Source organism: Rhipicephalus microplus, chromosome 2, assembly GCF_043290135.1.
Source record: "Rhipicephalus microplus isolate Deutch F79 chromosome 2, USDA_Rmic, whole genome shotgun sequence".
NCBI lineage: Eukaryota > Metazoa > Arthropoda > Arachnida > Ixodida > Ixodidae > Rhipicephalus > Rhipicephalus microplus.
In genome coordinates this window covers 35,047,718-35,066,951 of record NC_134701.1, presented here as the reverse complement: position 1 = coordinate 35,066,951, position 19,234 = coordinate 35,047,718, and positions in this window count along the sequence as shown.

Genomic DNA, 19,234 nt, shown 5'->3' with positions numbered 1-19,234 from the left:
TTATTTCGACTACAGCTAAGCAATGCCCAAAAGCATTCTACGCAGTGATTGGTTTTTATCTTACGTCCATATTTGTTGCATCATTGGGAGCTGGGTGCGCTTTCTTGCATTAGAGGATATTTTTTAAACACACATTATCAAAAGCCTTCTATACAGAGTTCAGTTGCAATCTTATGGTCGATATCTCTGACATCACGAAGTTTCGGGTGTAGTCTGTCACTTTAGAGAATATTTTGACTACAGATAACGTCCAGAAGTCTTTCATGTGTGATTCAGTTGCAGTCTTATGAGCCATATCTGTCACACGATGAAGTGTCAGGCACAATTACTTGCGTTAGACTGTATTCGGACTACAGACAATGTTCAAAAGTATTCTACGCAGTGCTTGGCTCACATCCTATGTCAATATATGTTGCATTATTACGAGCCAGGTGTGCTTTGTTGCATTAGAGGATATTTCTAAAACACACATCATCAAAAGGCTTCTAAGTAGGGCTCAATCGCAGTCTTAAGAGGCGAGGTGTGGTTAGATGCATTGTAGGATATTTCTACCACAGACAACATCTGAAAGCCCTTTACTTAAAACTCTAGTGTAGTCTTATGACCTAAATCAGACACATCATGAAGTTTTGGGTGTGATTATTAAGCTAATGAGTACTGTAAGTTAGGAACTGTAAACCTAGTGAATGTACCAGGATATTCAAAATAGTAATAATGAATTTGGTTTGTAGGTAGGTATAGTAACCTCGTGATATATACCTCTTGGTTTTTGTAAACCTGATTTATAAACATAATTAGGGGGACAGCCGCTCCTTTGTCACCGAAGAGAGGGCGGGGCGCAATGCCAGCTCCATAGAATATTATATTATGAAGGAGCGCTAAGGTAGCCCTTACATTGGCATAATAAGAAGGGGGGGGGGACACTGCGGCGATCATCACCCTCACCCTTATAGAGAACCCTGCGCACGCATATAATAGACGCACAGTATCCTAGACTTGAATTTTCGTTCGCGGGAGCGGTGCACGCACCGATGTTGATTTCTGGTGTATACCGCTGTAATTACTTTGCTCACTGCAATGTCAATTACTTCTAAAATAGCCAAAACTGGGGCGGGTGAAGCACTATCAATATTTTAACGTGCTATCATATCTTTGGCACCGTACGAACCCGCTCCCTTTCAGTACGCGCCATTATGTGCTGAACTCGGACAGTTTTACGCCAAAAGGTCAAGCAACAGTGTGCGTAACCCTTGGACTAGGGCGTCTGGAATAGGTAGGTGTGAAATGCGCCCACGGGAACTGGTCCCGGAATTGCACCGATGCCACAAGGGGCGCTGTACGCAGGGGCGCGTGCAGTGCCCTTGCGTACAGTGATTCGGTTCGGATGGTCACGGTGGATGGACGTGTTTTTAGAGCGCTCATGATCGACTGCGCAGATAAGTGGTTTTGCATGTTTTGAGCTTGTCTATAAATAATAAGGCAGCAGTTGAAATCTTTGTAGCACTTATTACATTGTACGGCGATTTCAGGGGTCAGTCACCAGGTATTTATTACTTTGTGCGCGTGTGTGTGTTTGATTTTCATTTTTTGTTGATTTTTCTTGCCACCACGGGGGGGGGGAGTTCACGTACATTGAACACGCAAATTTTTGTAGTAGAGCTTAGACTTTTTTTTTCGTAGGACAGGGCTTGAGGTTTGTAATTATATAGTGAGACAAGTCATAGGAACAATTGGTGTCGGAAAGACACGGTTAAAAAAACTGTAATGTGTTTAGGATGCGGGGTGGGTTTGAAAATGAAGCCAAGTGTAGAAGCGGATGGAGAAGAGTCTGACGCGAAGTGTAGGCAATGTGAGGTTGCGGGAAAAAATGGAGAAAATGATGGTTGCCCAGAGTGAACTGCTGATGAGAATCATCGAGCTGGAGACTGCGTTGGCGAATGAGCAAGAAAAAACGAGGGCAATGGGAGAAAGGCTGAATTCTGCCGAAGAAGCACTGGTCAAGGTGAACGAATGAGTGGCCTACGGAGAGAACAGTAGGGAACCGGCAAGCAGAACGGCAAAGAAGAAAGAGCAAGCAATCATGGAAAAAAACAGGTTCAGCCGGTTCAATTGTCGCGAGGCCCAGCTTCAACGAAGTAGTGGTGGGGCTGCGAGAGGACAAAGCAGCTAGCGTCACCGGTCCAAGTAACCCCCAGGTGCAGGATGCTCCAGCTGAAAAGTCACAGCATGTGATAATCGCTGGGGAATCGAATTTAAATCGATGCACAGAAGCAATCAAAGAGAGGGTAAGAGGTGACAAGAGGGTTGTAGTAGGGGCGTTCCCAGGACGCAAGCTGGAAGCAGTCATGACGAAAGCAAGCGCAAAACTGAAAACTACCGCTGATAGACGAAACCTCGTGATAATTTCAAGCGGTTTAAACGATGTCTCAAATGGAGATTCAGCAGGACTAGCAACTACACTGACGAAAGAAGTCGATAACATGCGCGCCACTTCTCCTCAGGAACAGGTAGTGATATGCACAATACCAGAGGTACCGGTGCATGACAGCAACCTAAAAAGAGTGGTTGTCAATGCAAACCAAGAAATATGGTGGATGAGTCGAGAGAAAGGCTTTGAGGTGGTGGAAATAAACACAGAGGTGCATAGGTGGGGTGGTTTTCAATGAGACAGAATTCACCTCGATGGGCGGCAAGGTCACGAGGTGGGTTGGCGACTAGCATGACGCGCAAAAAGCTTTTTTTTGGGGGCACGCGAGCCCTTCGGGGTGCAGGATAGCTAGTAACGAGGAAAACGACCAGGCAGACTCTTCGACAGGTGGTATGGGCAGATACGATTTCAAAGTGGCATCAGTATCTAAGATAGGTAGAGTACAGGGCAGAAATAGACGTAACCACAGGCGCCGAGCCAATTCAGACATATGGTATATTAACATGCAGGGTGGCAGGAACAGGCTGAAGTGGGAAGATATAGACGGACAGCTAAGGGAGGAGAGGCCGATGGTATATGGTTTTGTAGAAACACATCTTAGGGACATGGAACAACCTCCTAACAATGCACCCTATGCGTGGGAATATTGTAATAGAACAGAAGACAGCAGAAAAGAGGGTGGTATTGGTACATCCATTCATAAAAGTACAGACGGGCAAATGGTCAAGCAGGAGTGCAAGGAACATTTATGGCCGAAAGGGAAAGGGGCAGGTCAAATGACACTCCTTGGTTTCGTGTACTTGTGGACGGGAGCAAAGACCAGAGAGGAAAACCAGGCAATGGTAGAGAGTATATCAAAGGACATTGAGGCGTTAGGAGGAGAGTGCGAGATAATTATACTAGGAGATGTGAATGCGCTCATAGAAAACATAGATGGGTATAGCGACCCGACAGGCAAAATGATCATGAATATGTGTGAAAGGCAAGACTTGATCATGTGCAACAGTACCGAGAAGTGTGAAGGGTATATAACATATGATGTAGGAAGGCTCCAGTCGGCGATAGATTACGCATTGATGTCACATGAGCTGTATGATAAGCTCAAGGGAATGCATATAGATTAAGGTTACTCCAGAAGTCTGGGTAGTGATCACTAACGTATCAAACTAAGTTTCGGAAGAGCAGTGAAAGTGGGAAGGAGACAAGATGAGCAAATACAGGAAAATGTTTATTCAGAAAGGCAAATAGAAATAGCTACTCAACAAATTGAGAAAGTAATCACTGAGAATAATAAAACAGTGAGGACATACACGAATCTAATTAGATTGTTTGAGCTAGAGCTTGATAATGCACGTGACGAGCCCCCCGGAAAAGAAGACACAAACCCAAAAGTTGGCGGGATGAGGAAGTTAAGAGAGCCATAGCAAAACGTCAGGAAGCCTCTAGGGAACACAGACATGCTAAGCAGCGGGATGAACCGACAGATGATGTTGAAATAAATGGGAAATCTTTCTAATCTGTAGAAGGGATGTATCTCTTCTGATCAATGAAAGGTTAGAAGAAAGGGAGCTCAATGGCTGGCAGAAACACATAAAAAAGATAGAAAGGCAACTGCGAAATTTTGGAACCATCTAAACTCCTTAAGAATTGAGACGAGCCTAGAGCAGAGGTTTATAAGTAAAGGTCACGGTGCTAGGCTAGAAAGGAACGAAGCTATTGAATATATAAGAACATGGGTGACAGAAAAATTTCAACAAAGAAGTGCTTTATGCACCACAATAGACAAGGATGAATCAAGTGGCGCAATGGCTCCATTTTCACAAGGAGAGTGGGAAAGCGCTCAAAAGAGGGCTTCCAGTAGTACATCAACAGGCCCAGATGGCATCCAATTATGCTAATAAAAACATTAGGTCCAAAGTCTAAGCACGCTTCGAGAGAGGCCGTAAGCAAAATAATATTTGATGGTGAAGTCCCCGATGGATGAAAAATGAGCAGAATGAGCATGATCTATAAAGGAAAGGGGGACAAAGCTGATATAAACAACTACCGTCCTATAACAGGTACATTAGTGGTCTACAGGCTGGTGATGCTGATTGTAAAAGAAAGACTGCAGGCGGGGATAGAGGATGAGGAGATGCTGGGGGAACTGCAGAATGGGTTTCGGAAACACAGGAGGTTGGTAGATAATCTGTTATCACTGACGCAGTGCATTGAAATAGCAGAAAAGGAACACAGGCCACTGTGCCTAGCAATTTTGGATATCAAAGGAGCGTAAGATAGCGTGGTTAGAGAGGTCTAGCGGGGATACTGGACACACTAGGTGTGAAAGATTGAGTTACTAATCTTTTAAAGAATATCTATAAAGGTAGCAAGACAGTTTAAAGTGGTAAAAACAGGTATCCCAGCCAGAAGAGGTAAAACAGATGCTTAAGCAGGGGTGTCCTCCGTCACTCTGGTTATTCATTGTGTACCTACAAGGATTAGAGGCCAAATTAGAGGGAAGTGTAGTGGGCTTCAACCTCTCCTTCGTCAAACAAGGAAAACTCATTGAACAGGCACTACCAGCATTGATGTACGCAGACCATATAGTGCTAATGGCCGACAACAAAAAAGATTTGCAGAGATTGATGATATCTGCGGTGATGAGGGAGATAGGTTAGATTTCATATTCAGTAAGGGAAAATGAGCAGTCATCATTTTTAATGGCAATGAAGGTAGTGAGCTTAGAATACAGGAGGTCACGCTGGAGATAACAGATAAATACAAATATCTGGGCGTATGGATAAGCGATGGGGCCGAGTACCTAAAGGAACACGAAACATACGTGACGACTAAAGGTAACAGGAATGCAGCGCTGATGAAAAACAGGGCACTGTGGAATTACAATATGTATGATGTTGTAAGAGGAATATGAACAGGGGTCATGGTTCCTGGTCTGACGTTCGGCAATGCGGTCTTCTGCATGAGATCAGAAGTCCAAGCAAGTTTAGAAATTAAGCAACGTGAAATAGGGGGGCTTGCCTTAGGAGCTCATGGCTATACACCTAATCATGGAGTACAAGTTGATATGGGATAGACATCATTTGAGGACAGGGAAGCTAGCAGCAAGATAAAATTTGAGAAGCGATTGAGAGAAATGGGGGAGGAGCGTTGGTCTAGGAAGGTATTCAGCCACTTTTACATGAAGAATGTCGATACAAAATGAAGGAAGCGAACCAGAAAATTGACTGGTAAATACTTGGAAAACAGCAGGGGGCCTAACCAAAAAAAATTATCGGTTAAGAAGAAGATGAAGGAAGCTGTGACCAATATGAGGAGAATCAGCATGATTAAGAAGTCCGCCCTAGAGATCTATTGAACTTTTAAGCAGGAAATTGCCAAGGAAAGGATCTGTGATAATACTCAGGGTAGTTTGCTACTGTTTGAAGCCAGGACGGAAGTATTGCTAACCAAGACTTATCGGGCCAAATACGAAGAGGTAGACACGGTATGCAGTGCGCGTGGAGAGGAAGAGGAAAGTGTTGAACACTTGACAATGTTCTGTAGAGGGCTTCACCCTATAGTTCAAAATGATGGCACAGAGTTTTTCAAAGCACTGGGGTTTAGGGACAGGGAGGGCAAAGTAGACTTTAAGCGGATAGAATTAACTAGAAAGAGGTTATCTGATTGGTGGTTAAAGTCCCGGCACGAGTGAAAATTAAACCCTGCACTGCAAAGTACGAATCCGCAACCTCACTATTTAAAGAAAAGAAAACTAGTTTTTGGTTCTATAAGTATTACGGCTTGGTGACGCTAGCCACCGCCCGATCTTAAGGGTGCAACCACATCCATCCATCCATCCATCCATCCATCCATCCATCCATCCATCCATCCATCCATCCATCCATCCATCCATCCATCCATCCATCCATCCATCCATCCATCCATCCATCCATCCATCCATCCATCCATCCATCCATCCATCCATCCATCCATCCATCCATCCATCCATCCATCCATCCATCCATCCATCCATCCATCCATCCATCCATCCATCCATCCATCCATCCATCCATCCATCCATCCATCCATCCATCCATCCATCCATCCATCCATCCGTGGCATTGAGAAGACGACGTACAGCGCAGCCTTGCTTGAGCTCGAGGAACATGGCTTGCCCTATTTTCTTGCGTGCCACACTTTCGTACGCTACTCACATTTTCTGAGCATGTGCAATATCAAGGAATCGACTTCATGTCCTTTTTAAAAATAGCGTTCACATGTATCATCATGCAGCAGGCTGCATATGGAGTAGCACTGCACGCTAGTAATATCGTTCCTGGCATGTCAGGCATGTCGCTTAATTTAAGCGCCGTGTTCATTGTTATTATTATGTTGCTTCTGTCCTGCCTTTTTGATAATTCCAAATATTCATCACTGATAGTTAATAAAGTCATATTCAATGACTATTCTCATTTTTATAAACTTCTCTCCTCTTATGGGCCAGTTCCTATCCCTTGGCTGCTGGTAAAAGCGTCGTGTGCACCTTTTGTAGACAGAAAAAAGATATAAGTTTAAAAGTAAGCATATTCATAATCGAATGCTGTTGCTTTGATCTGAGTAATAAAAATCAGTCTACAGAACAGAGGGTTTAGCCCACGGGGCTTTCTTTTGTGGCTCCTTTCGGTTGACTTCGTTTATTAATAAATGCAGCGAGTCAAGTCATACAAGCGTGTAAGTTATCGCGTTAACATAATGACATGCGCAGAGAAATCGACCTGTAACATTTTCCCAATCTTTCGCTACATGTCTGCAACAGTCTGTGTGTACGCAAGCCGTCAATAAAAAAACCGCAAGCATCTTACCAAAGTGGTGAGGAGGTGGACTCGAGTAAATGCGTCGCAGAGTGGTGGGGAATCACGTGAATGTTGAGTAATTACTTATTGCTAGCGAATGCTTACTTGTTATTTAGTCTTTATTATTCTCATTTATTGAATGAAGGAGAAGTGTTGCCTTCAGCGAGTGGCGGGACACTGATGTTGGTTTGTGTCCCACTACTAGTTGAAGGAACTGTTGCTTCCATCGCATCTATTCGAATCATGCAATCAGCAAGTCATGCTGTCGAATCATGCAAGTCAAGTGAAGGTCAAATAAAGACGCCATTTGATTGAATTACGAATGCGCGGTTCAGTGCCTACATATACGGGGTGGCCAGTGAACGGTTGTGGGGGAGAGAGCGACAGTTTTGCGGGTGTCTTCCTGGGCTGGCACAATGCGCGAGCATAGCTAGTGGGGTTGTGGACGGCGCTACGTACGCTGGATCCGCGACATCGTACGATCAAGAAATGCCCCCCATTTAATAATAAACAGGTTCTCAAGCGACTGAGTTAAGTGGCACATCCCGCCTCACAGGTAAAGGAGACCACCCTGGTCCCCTCTTGCTCCCGCCGGCAGAATTGGAGTCTCACTTTCTTTGATGCTGGGGCAAGCCGCACAGTTCCCAGCTGATGCATAGAAAATGTTCCGCTGTCACATGTAGCGTGCAACGTAATAGACAAAGTGGGCGCCACTTATTCAGTGTCAACTCTCGGTATCACGTAAGGTCACGTCTCAAACAGCTCTTGGCACGCCAGTGCTCAGCATAGATGCTCTTTCTGTCGACGACCTGTATCAGTAGGGCTTTGCGAATAAGAAATTTTAGAACCAGATCGAATACGAATGAAATAGCATAATGAAAATGAATCGGATATGAATTGCAAATGATTAAAGTAGTGAGAGATCAATTTTCAGAAGAGTTGCTTCAACAATAATTATTGTGGAATTAACAGTTAGAAACATTCACAAAAGGATCGTTACGACTAATTTTAACCATTAAATATGCCTTTATTATCGTAACTGGGGTAAACGCGTATAGGCAGTGACAGCCAATGAAAATATTTCAAGTGTACGCTGAAATACAGCGGTGAAGTTACAATTCGTGAGGGTATTTTGTCACCACCATTTAAATAAAAGTGAGGCATAAAAATCAACAATATGTTTGCTGAATCAACATAACAAAATTCATGCATAGGAGAATCGAGGATTGCACTATCACTGGGTGACCAATAAGTTTTAAACATAAACACCTTAATTTGCGATCAGCGCGCGGAATCAATAGTTCTTTGAAAGGTTGCACTGCATACAAGCTTCTTGATAATCCATCATTTAGAACAAATAAGTGCCGTCTCGTCCTAATACACGTCATTCTTCACGGGTTTTTCTGCAAGTGCTCCATATTCGAGAAAACAATGCTTGGCGTTTCGAATATGTGTTATTCGATGCATGAGAAGTGAATTTAACAGAGCACCAGTAGATTTGTCATTTGAGCTTTTAGAATATTTACGGACCCCGTCACTCACTCAAAGCTGAAGTCACGAGTGAAGCAAGATTGTTGAGCTATCTTCATCATTTTACAGGGTATTCTCCTACCACACTGCTAAGTAAATGCATAAACCGCGTGCAATAAAAACAACGTGAACGCCGAAAAAAATGGGGGGGGGGGGGAGGAATAGATGACGCGCTACCTAGAGCTAGGCTTCCTTCGGGTAATTTGCGATGGCGGCGGCTGTCCCATGCAGCGCCCCGTGCAGCAGCGCCCCTAGTGGCATAGGTGCGCAAAAGGCCTCTCTCTGGCAGAAGAAACCCACGGTGCTCTGCACACCTCCCCATTCTAGCCATTCTACTTGGACGCGTGGCCCGTGGGTACAGTTACTAGAAGGGGGTAGTGGAATGACCGAGGCGGCCGCGCCGCATCTCGGCTGATTCTGCGGCGGGTGACAGTAGCGGCAGCGCTGTAATCCCATGGAACTGAAGATCTCAGGAGCGTCTGCATTGGGAACGTGTGCGAGAATGTGAAAGCATGTAATTGCTCGTTTTAAGCGCGTTTAATGTGTTTCTGAGCCTTTATCAGTAGACGCACCTGCTACTCGCCATGGTGCACGAGGGAATAAGCAGGCACGCCGAAATTGCTTCGGTACATTCACTGTTTAAAAAACCTGCCGACCAACAACAACAACAAAAAAAGAACAATCGGAATTTGCATGGATCCGCCTAGTTTCTCACTCAATCGGCGCTTTGAGCTGCCTTACATCATAAGTGGCTACTGGTGAACTACAAAGAGAGGAGAAGTATCAAAACCACAATTAAATCATACGCTCTTTTTCTCAGCAGTCTCTACAGTATCCAGAGCACAGTTTTCTTCATATTAGCCTACATGCACTCGATTGTTTCACGAGAAAGCCGAGTGTAAGTAGCGTTGTCTCAACATTTATATCGGTGACGACTAAGTTTTATCATGCAGGTTTCGTGGAAGATAATAAATAATGCTTTTTGAAAGACTTATTACACATTGAACACATTAAAACACACAAACATATTACAAAGTACCAATCGTATATAGCCTGTCTGTTAATTTGCGTTATTTCATTGTAACCACTTCTCATTTTGTATCGACAGCTTAAATTGTGCTGCTTTCCAAATGTTCTCTTAGCGTAACTCCATTGCAAGCTAGCAAATTTATGAAGATGTTTTGTATTATAAGTGTAGTTCTATTACTAAGTTTCAAATGTGCAGGCAGGCAGGGCTGCATCTTGTATTGAGAAATTTAACTTGTATATGTACACAGCAAGCACACACACACACACACACACACACACACACACACACACACACACACACACACACACACACACACACACACACACACACACACACACACAAATATATATATATATATATATATATATATATCCCCAAGTACACGCATTTAAGTTAAACGTCACCGCCCCATTAACAATATCCATGCGATGCCCCTTCGCACAGCTACTATTCTTAGGTGGTGCATTTCACATCTGACTACGCTAGATTTGAACTATTTTTAAGATGTCATACCGTCAAAAAGGTGAAATTTCCAGTGCGCATTTCTACAGAGACACGCTATATTTAGCTTCATCAACTGTAAACGTTTGGTGCTAGGCTACCCAGGGTTTTTTTGAAGGGGGGGGGGGGAGTGCAGCACAACGACTAACTTTGGAAATTGGTGGTCGCTGTGAATGCGTGTAACTATTTTAGTGTACCCTGAAAAGTTAAATTACGAAAACATTTCGTGGTGTAGGAGGTTCAGAGTCCCTTCCTCTTCCCTCTTTAGTTATGGTTTCCTGGTTCTGCGAGCGTTTGAAACAGTATTTTTAGTCTCACAGCTTTCTGAGCACAGATAACTTCCAATAAACCGGCTCAGTTATTCTAAATATTGTAGATGACTAACCAATGAATAAAGTGTTATGACAGTAGAAATCGGTATGAAACACGCCCTTTCTGCAATATTTTTGAACTTTCACAAGGGCTTTTGTAAAGCTTAATTTCAGTAGATTGGTGTGCCATACTTGAAGGGTTATGACATCACGTGCTAGACATAAATTATGGGCAGGAACAAAGAAGTCTGCATCAAGAAAGCGCGATGGAGGAGCCGAAGCGCATAGCGGTGCGCGGCTCTTTCAGTACTATTCGACGGCCGCGCCGCCGCTATGGGCAATGTGGAAGGTATCAGGCGGCGAGGCGTGGTCACGCCACTCAACACTTCTAGTACATTCTAGCGTGGGCGCAACGCGGTACACGCGTGCCAGTGATTGCGCGCCCTTTTCCTCTACAGGCGCGACTAGACGCTTTTCACCCGTAGGCGCGCGCGTAAGCGTGCCAGTGGTCGGCACTTTAAGTGCCGACCACTGGCACTTAAAAAGCAAAACCAGCTCATGTCCCTGCTCTTGCGATTCAAGGACTGCTTCTCGTGATCATCGCGAATTCGACAAATTCCAGTCGCGAATCATAGGATCATAACAGAAGAAAGTGCCCGATCAGTTCGACAAAGCCCGTACCGAGTCTCAACGTGCGAACGCGTCGGTGAAAAAACAAGTCGACGAAATGCTACGCATCGACATTATTCAGCCATCTAAGAGTCGGTAGGCGTCACCTGTGGTATTAGTGAAGAAGGACGGGACCCTATGCTTTTGCATCGATTACCACCGCCTGAACAAAGTCACAAAGAAGGACTTGTACCCTCTCTCACGTACAGACGTCGCCCTGGACCAACTCAACAGTGCCAAGTACTTTTCCTCGATGAATGTCCGAACGGGCTATTGGCGAATTGAGGTTGACGAGAGGGATGGAGAGAAGACGGCCTTTATCACACCACACGGCCTATTCGAGTTCAAGGTCACGCCATTTAGTCTTCGCTCAGTGCCTTCAACGTTCTAGCGCGTTATGGACACCTTGCTGACTGTATTAAAATGGCATATTTGCCTCGTGTACTTGGATGACGTCGTCGAGTTTGCCTCCAGCTTCAACGAGCATCTCCCACCCCTTGAAGCGGTACTTCAAGCTATCAACACCTCTTGACTAACCACGAAAACATAAGAGTGCCACTTCGCGTGCGAGGAGCTCTTGTTCCTGGGACACGTGATAAGCAAGTCCGGAGTCCTCCTCAACCCGCGGAAAACATCCGCCATCGCTGATTTCCCGCAGGCTACTCACAAGAAGGTTGTACGCCGATTCCTCAGATTGTGCACCTATTATATGCGCTTCGTTAAACGTTTTTCACATATCGCCAAGCCGCTAACTCACCAAACGAAAAGCAACATAGAATTTAGGTGGGAAGCGGCTCAAGGGAAGCATTTCAAAAACCTAAACAACGCCTCCAGGCACCACTAATACTTGCGCATTTCGATGAACATGCCGAAACAGAAGTAAACACCGACGCAAGCAGCGCAGGACTCGGCAATGTCCTTGTGCAGAGGACTGACGGCGTAGGAAGGGTTATCAGTTATGCTAGACGTTTGCTATCCAAAGCCAAAGGTAACTATTCCACAACAGAAAACGAGTGCCTTGTCATTATCTGGGCAGCATCAAAGTTTCGCACCTACCTCTACGGCAGGCCATTCAAAGTAGTTAGCGACCACTACGCCTTGTCTTGGCAAGCTAACTTGAAAGACCCTTCGGGTAGCCTCGCACGATGGAGCCTCAGACTTGAAGAATTCGACGTGACCGTCGTGTACAAGTCTTGAAGAACACACTCTGACGCCGACTGCTTGTCTCGTGCCCCCGTCAAACCTCCGCTGCTTGATGGCCTGGATGAGGACAGTTTCTTAGGAACCATACCTGCTGACGACTTCGTCAAGCAACAGCGAGCTGACCCGGAACTCGGAAGCCTTGTGGAATACCTCGAGGGTAGCAGCAGGACTGAAGTCGTTCTTCTTGCGAAACAAAGTTCTCTTAAAGAAAAACTTCTCGCCCCTTCAAGCTGGCCACCTTTTCGTGGTTCCTTCAGCAGTGAGATTAGAAGTACTCGATGCCCAACACGATGACCCGACGGCTGGACACGTCGGTGTTCCACGTATGCTCGCAAGAATACAAGAAAAGTACTACTGGCCACGACTTTCCGCCGACGTCACTCACTACGTCAGGACCTGCCGCGACTGTCAGCGATGATAGATACCGCCGACTAGGCCAGCGAGACTTCTCCAGCCCATCGAGCCACCTCGCCGGCCATTCGAGCGAATCGGCATGGACTTACTGGGGCCGTTTCTGACGTCGAATCCCGGGGACAAATCAATCGTCGTAGGTACTGACCACCTCACACGCTACGCCGAAGCAAAGGCCCTCCTTAAAAGCAGTGCCTCCGAAGAAGCAAGGTTCTTCATAGAGAACATTGTTTTGCGTCACGGAGCTCCACAAGTCTTCATTACTGATAGAGGTACAGCCTTTACAGCGGACCTACCTCAGGCGATGCTGAGGTACAGCCAGACAAATCATCGTCGCACCACCGCCTACTATCCATCGACCAATGGCCTCACCAAACGTCTTAATAAGACCATCGTTGACGTGCTGGCTATGTACATCGACGTGGGTAACAATACATGGGATGAAATTCTTCCATACTGGACTTTCACGTACAATACTGCCGTCCAAAACCGACGCCGATGACGCCGTAGAAGTTACTCTATGGAAGGAGCCCGGTGACGACGCTCGATTCTATGCTTCCAAAAATCGCTGACGAAGATAACCTCGACGTCACCGCCTACTTTCAGAGCGCGGAAGATGCTCATCAACTCGCCCACCTACCCACCAAGAATCAGCAGGTGACCGACAGCCGCCGTTACAATCTTCGGCGAAGCTACATTGAGTACCAGCCCGGGGACTGTGTCTGGGTATGGACGACGATACGCCAACGTGGGCTCAGTGAAAAACTTCTGCGATGGTACTTCAGACCATACAGAGTAGTTCGATGTCTCGGCCTACTCGTCTACGAGGTTGTTTGCGACGGCATTCCGAGCTCTCAAAGGCGCCGTGCTCGACGGGAAGTCGTCCATGTCGTGCGCCTCAACCCATTCCATACGCGTACCTGAGGACTGCATTTTGTTTTTCTTGCAGTACTCATTGTTTATTCTCTTTATTATTGTACCTTCGTATTTTGTTAAAGCATCGGAACGATGCCTTTTTTAGAAGGGGCAACGCCACGTACTTTCCTCAAGTTTCGTTATCGCCCCATTACACTACGTCAAGCGCAAACCACGCCTACGATGTTCGAGAAGCTTCCAGGTTTTAGTAGATCATTTTGTTAAGATTACGCACATTTCGGGAACGTCACTGATTATCCGGAACCTACGTCGCAGTTAACAGTATTGCTAGAATATTGGATGGCAAGGGTATAAAAGCTGACACGCTTCACCGCTTGTCAGTTGATCGACATCTGACGCTCTGCTCGCCTCTATCAGTGGCAGTGTCTTGCTGTCATCCGATTTTCCTTTTACGTGGCCACATGTTTGGCTCAATTAAACAGTTAATAGTCGACCTGCAGTCTGCTTCTTCTATCCTCGTCGTGACCCCGTGACAATATAAATGTGTTCACAATCCTCAATAAAAATTAGTTTCAAGTCAAGATCCTTGACTATGTGGCGCTCACCCACGCTGAGGGATTGGCCAAGAACCGGATAGTTTTCGTGAATTGCCTCATTATTAACAGGTTAGGATTAATATTAAAAAAAAAGAAAGATGCAACATGACCAATTTGATAGTTGATTTGTGAATAATCAATAGTGTAATGCAACGAAGTGGCATATGTGATTTAAAGTGAATTTGGAAAAGTCATAAAATCTACCGAAGAATAATTTCAACACTCGCGCGCGGTCGCATCTCGTGTCTGACAGCCCGGATACTACAATCATGTAATGCCAACAAGGACGGCGGCGAGCTTCGAGGAGCGATGACCTCGGAGTCATCGTCCTCGTATCTCAAAACTGAAAATGCGAATGTATTCTTTCTGTGGACCCTGACTCACACCAGTGTCCCGCTTGCAGGTAACCAGGTGGCCCACACCGCGGCTCATGATCTCACTCACCAAGCCGCGGCTGAATTGGTGGCCACCTTCACCTCCGAAAGTGGGACGATGGCACTATCCACATAACAACAACTGGAATGGTCATGGGGTGATCGCCTGACCACATTCAACGACATTACAAAACATTACAGACTAAACAGACGTAAATACCCACCACCACACAACAAATTGGACAAAAGACAGGCCGTAACTCTGAGGTTATTACAAACAAATACGTACCCCAGCCCGGTAATTCTACGCCTGTGTTACCCTCACGTATACCCGACGGACGCGTGTAAAGCATGCGGGGGCGACGCTGCGGCACATGCTTTGGGAGTGAGTTAACGTCACTGCCACCGCTCCCTTGTTAACGTCGTGTTTAGTAGGGGTTGGAAACCACCGCCAAAAGAAGACTACGGGAGCAGTACTGAACGTGGTTTATTACATGCCAGCGCGTAGTGAACAACGGCTGCGCAGCCACATGTCTGGGTTTGTATAGTCAATGGTCTCGATAGTCGAACCGCTGCTATCGCTCTATGGGCGATGATAACATAACACTCCTCCCCTTTTATTTAGAGGGTGAATTTGTATTCTTATACAATATTTAAAATGGGCTACATATCGATCAGGTGGACGGCGTTGTCTTGTCGGGTAGCCCCGTTTCGGTGCGGGTGTCTCCTATAGAGGAGCGGGCGCTGGAGAGCTAGCCTCCATGGGCACAGGCTCTTTCGACGTTGACCGGTCAACAGCCTGACTTTGAGGGACGGCCAGGAACCCCTCCGTGAAGTCTGGCTCTGATGCCCTTGGTGTCGTCACAGTGCCCGTGCCTGCCAACAGCTGGTCCAGATGTCGGTGACAGATGAACACTTGCCTATGGGAGTAGTGACTGTGACTTTAAAAGAGATTGGGCCAGTCTTCTTTAGCACGGTTCCATGAACCCACTTGGGGGAGCCTCTGTAATTTCTAACTAGAACACTGTCAGTAATACAAAAACATTTTCTGTTTGCTCTTCCGCTGCTGCATTTGGGTGAATTGACTGTGCATCACCTTCCCCTCTATTGTAGGCTTCCCGGCATCCAGTCTCGTGCGCAACATTGCGATATTCTACCCATCAACAGGTTAGCTGGAGCTTCTTCAGTCGTAGGATGAGGCGTATTTCGGTATGCCAATAAAGAGTTGTGAAGTGTTTCTACGACAGACTGACTCACCGGGCTTCGACTTGTGCAGAGCAGACTTCAACGTTTGCACAAACCGCTCCACCAGGTCGTTTGTACTTAGATGATAAGGGGCGCTCACGACATGTCTGGCACCGACGTCCCGCATAAACTTCTTGAACTCTTCGGACACCAGTTGTGGTCGATTGTCGGACACCACCATCTCCGGCTTTCTGAATCTTCAGAAAAGTTCGCGCAAGCAGGCCACAGCACGCTCGGACGTTGTTCTTCACATAATGAACACTTCTGGCCACTTTGAGTGGGCATATACCACCACCAAAAACATAGTTCCATGGAAAGTCCCCACAAAATCCTTGTGAATTCGCCTCCATGCGACACAGCTGTTGGTAAAGTGAACACGCCAGAGTAGACAAACGAGGCACAAACTTCCCGTAGTAATTTAGGATCCCCAGAAATTATAGCAGTTGCTGCTTGCTTGTGGGTGCGGAAGCTTTCATGGGCACTTCTATCTTGTCTGACGTTGTACTGACCCTTGCTGCACAGATAAGATGACCCAGATACTGCATTTCTGTTTGGAAAAATGAACATTTTTCTTTCTTTACCCGAACACCGCGGTCATTCAACCGCTTCAGAACCACTTCGAGGTTTGCGAAATGTTTGTCCGGTGTCTTGCCGGTAATGAGAACATCATCCAAATAGCAGCTGACACCTTTAAGGTCCTTCAACATTGTGTTCATAAATCTTTGGACAATGAAAGGTGCCGAAGAAACCCCGAACGGCAGTCTGTTTACGAAAAAAAGCCGTTAAGGGTATTTTGTGTCAAGTACTTTCCGGACGACTCTGACATTACGACCTGTTGATATGCTCGATGACGTCAATATTCGAAAATTTTTGGCCCCCTGCGAGCGCCGCGAACAACTCGTCCATTCTAGGATGCGGGCCCCGCCGCGGTGGTCTAGTGGCTAAAGCACTCGGCTGCTGACCAGCAGGTCGCGGGATCAAATCCCGGCTGCGGCGGCTGCATTTCCGATGGAGGCGGAAATGTTGTAGGCACGTGTGCTCAGGTTTGGGTGCACGTAAAAGAACCCCGGGTGGTTGAAATTTCCGGAACCCTCCACTACGGCGTCTCTCTTATCATAGCGTGGTTTTGGGACGTTAAACCCCACAAATCAATCAATCATTCTAGGATGCGGATATCGGTCAAATTCAAGAAAAGCATTGTCTTGTAATCACCGCATAGTCTTATGCCATCGTCCTTCTTGACCACTGGCACAACTGGCGTGGCGTAGTCACTTGTCACGACTGGTGAAACGACTGCCATGTCTTCGAACTTCTTAAGCTCAGCCTCGACTGCCAGTTGCGATGCAAAGGGCACACTTCTTGACTTCAAAATTTTGGCACGCTACCTTCTTTCAACAACAACTCCACTCTTTCTTCTGTAATTATCCTCAATTCTTCTTTAAACAAGCTCTTGCATTTGTCTAGGAGAGCGCGTAGTGTGGTACATGTAGAATTTTCCAACCTAGGAGTAGCGTTGAGCTTGAAAATACGGCTCCAGTCAAGTTAGATGGCGTGCAACCATTGCCGACCTAGCAGAGGCAGTCCCTTTTCTGCCGTGGTGTAAAGAGGCAACCGGGCCTTCTGCTCTCCGTACTGCACGGCCACGTGGGCAACTCCGACAGGCTCAATGATGGCTCCCTCGAACGACCGCAGCTTCAGCGTCGTGGCATGACCTTGGTTGAGGGAAACATTTCACGAAACTGATTCAAACACATCATGGTCACAGTAGCCCCAGTATCCAACTCCATTTCCAGAGATAGGTCTTGTACTTGAATTGAAAATTTATCGGCTCTAGACCAGGTGCAAAAAATTTCCTTCATGCTAACAGATTCTTGAACAGGATGCAATATTTTCATCGCGTTTCGGAGTGCTCCCTTCATTGTTTTCTGCTCATTAGCTTGGCACACTTTTGAATGTGTGTTTTCTCATCACATTTGAAACAGATGACAGCGATGTGTGGACACAGTCCGCTTGCGTGCTTTGCAGACCCACAGCGGTAGCATTTTCCCTCCATCATATCAATTGTCCCAACCGCTTCGACTTTGTGAACGTCTGGTACGCTTGATTCTGAAGCGTGCGCTTTCGCCACGCTCTTTCGAGCTGCTTCCATGGCTAGCACTCGTTCTACGGCTTTCTGGAATGTTAGCTTGTTATCCTCCGTAAGTAAAACGTGCTGTATATCTTCTCGGCACAGACCACAAACAAAACGATCTCGTAGTGACTGATCGAGGGCGGATTCCAATTCACATGCCTGTGCCAATTTCCGCAACTGCGCAACATATTCCAAAATTGATTCAGTCTCAAGTTGCAATCTTCCGTGAAATTTTCCACGCTCGCTAATAACCGGCGGCTTCGGTGACAAATGGTCACTAAGAAGTTTCTTTAACAACTCAAAACCTTTAGCTGACAGCGATTCCGGCACGGTCAATGGCTTTAGTAGAATGTAAGCCTTTGAGCCTATGAGGCTCAAAAAGCGTGTACCTTGTCGTCCTCGGAGATACGGTTGACCTGAAGAAATGCTGACAAGCGCTCTTCGCACGGCGGCCAGTCGCAAATAGACTCGTCGAACGGCTCGATGTGTCCCAGTCGACCCTCGACCTGCGTCACTACCCCCGCCGCCGCCGGACCATCCATTTTCATGTCAGCTGGCCGCAGAATTGGGCAAGGTCCCACCCTCGTCGCCAGTGTTGTGTTTCATTGGGGTGGGAAACCGCCGCCGAAAGAAGACTACGGGAGCAGTAGTGAACCTGGTTTATTTCATGCCAGCGCGCTGTGGACGACGGCTGCGTGGCCACACGTCTTGGTTTATAGAGTCAATGGTTGCGATAGTAGAGCCGCTGCTATCGCTCTATAGACGATGATAACATAACAGCTAACGTCACTGCGACCGCTCCCTTCGCTATGAATATTAGGAAGGGACGACCTCCGAGGCAAAGTGCTGCTGCCACCACCACGCGAGGGCAGGAGCCGGCCTCCACCACGGCTGCGGTCCTTGTTGCCGATCGGCGGCGTCAGCTGCGCTGCCGCTGGGAGGCGGCACTCACCAGCGACAAACTGACCGAGCAGCTTTGGGCCGTCCAGCACGCTGAAGATACCGCCAGGGTCCAAGGACTTCGAGTGGTCACTTGAGGTCCCGCCATCATAATCGACGGAGAGTAGGAAGGGACGGGGGTTAATCCCCTCTTC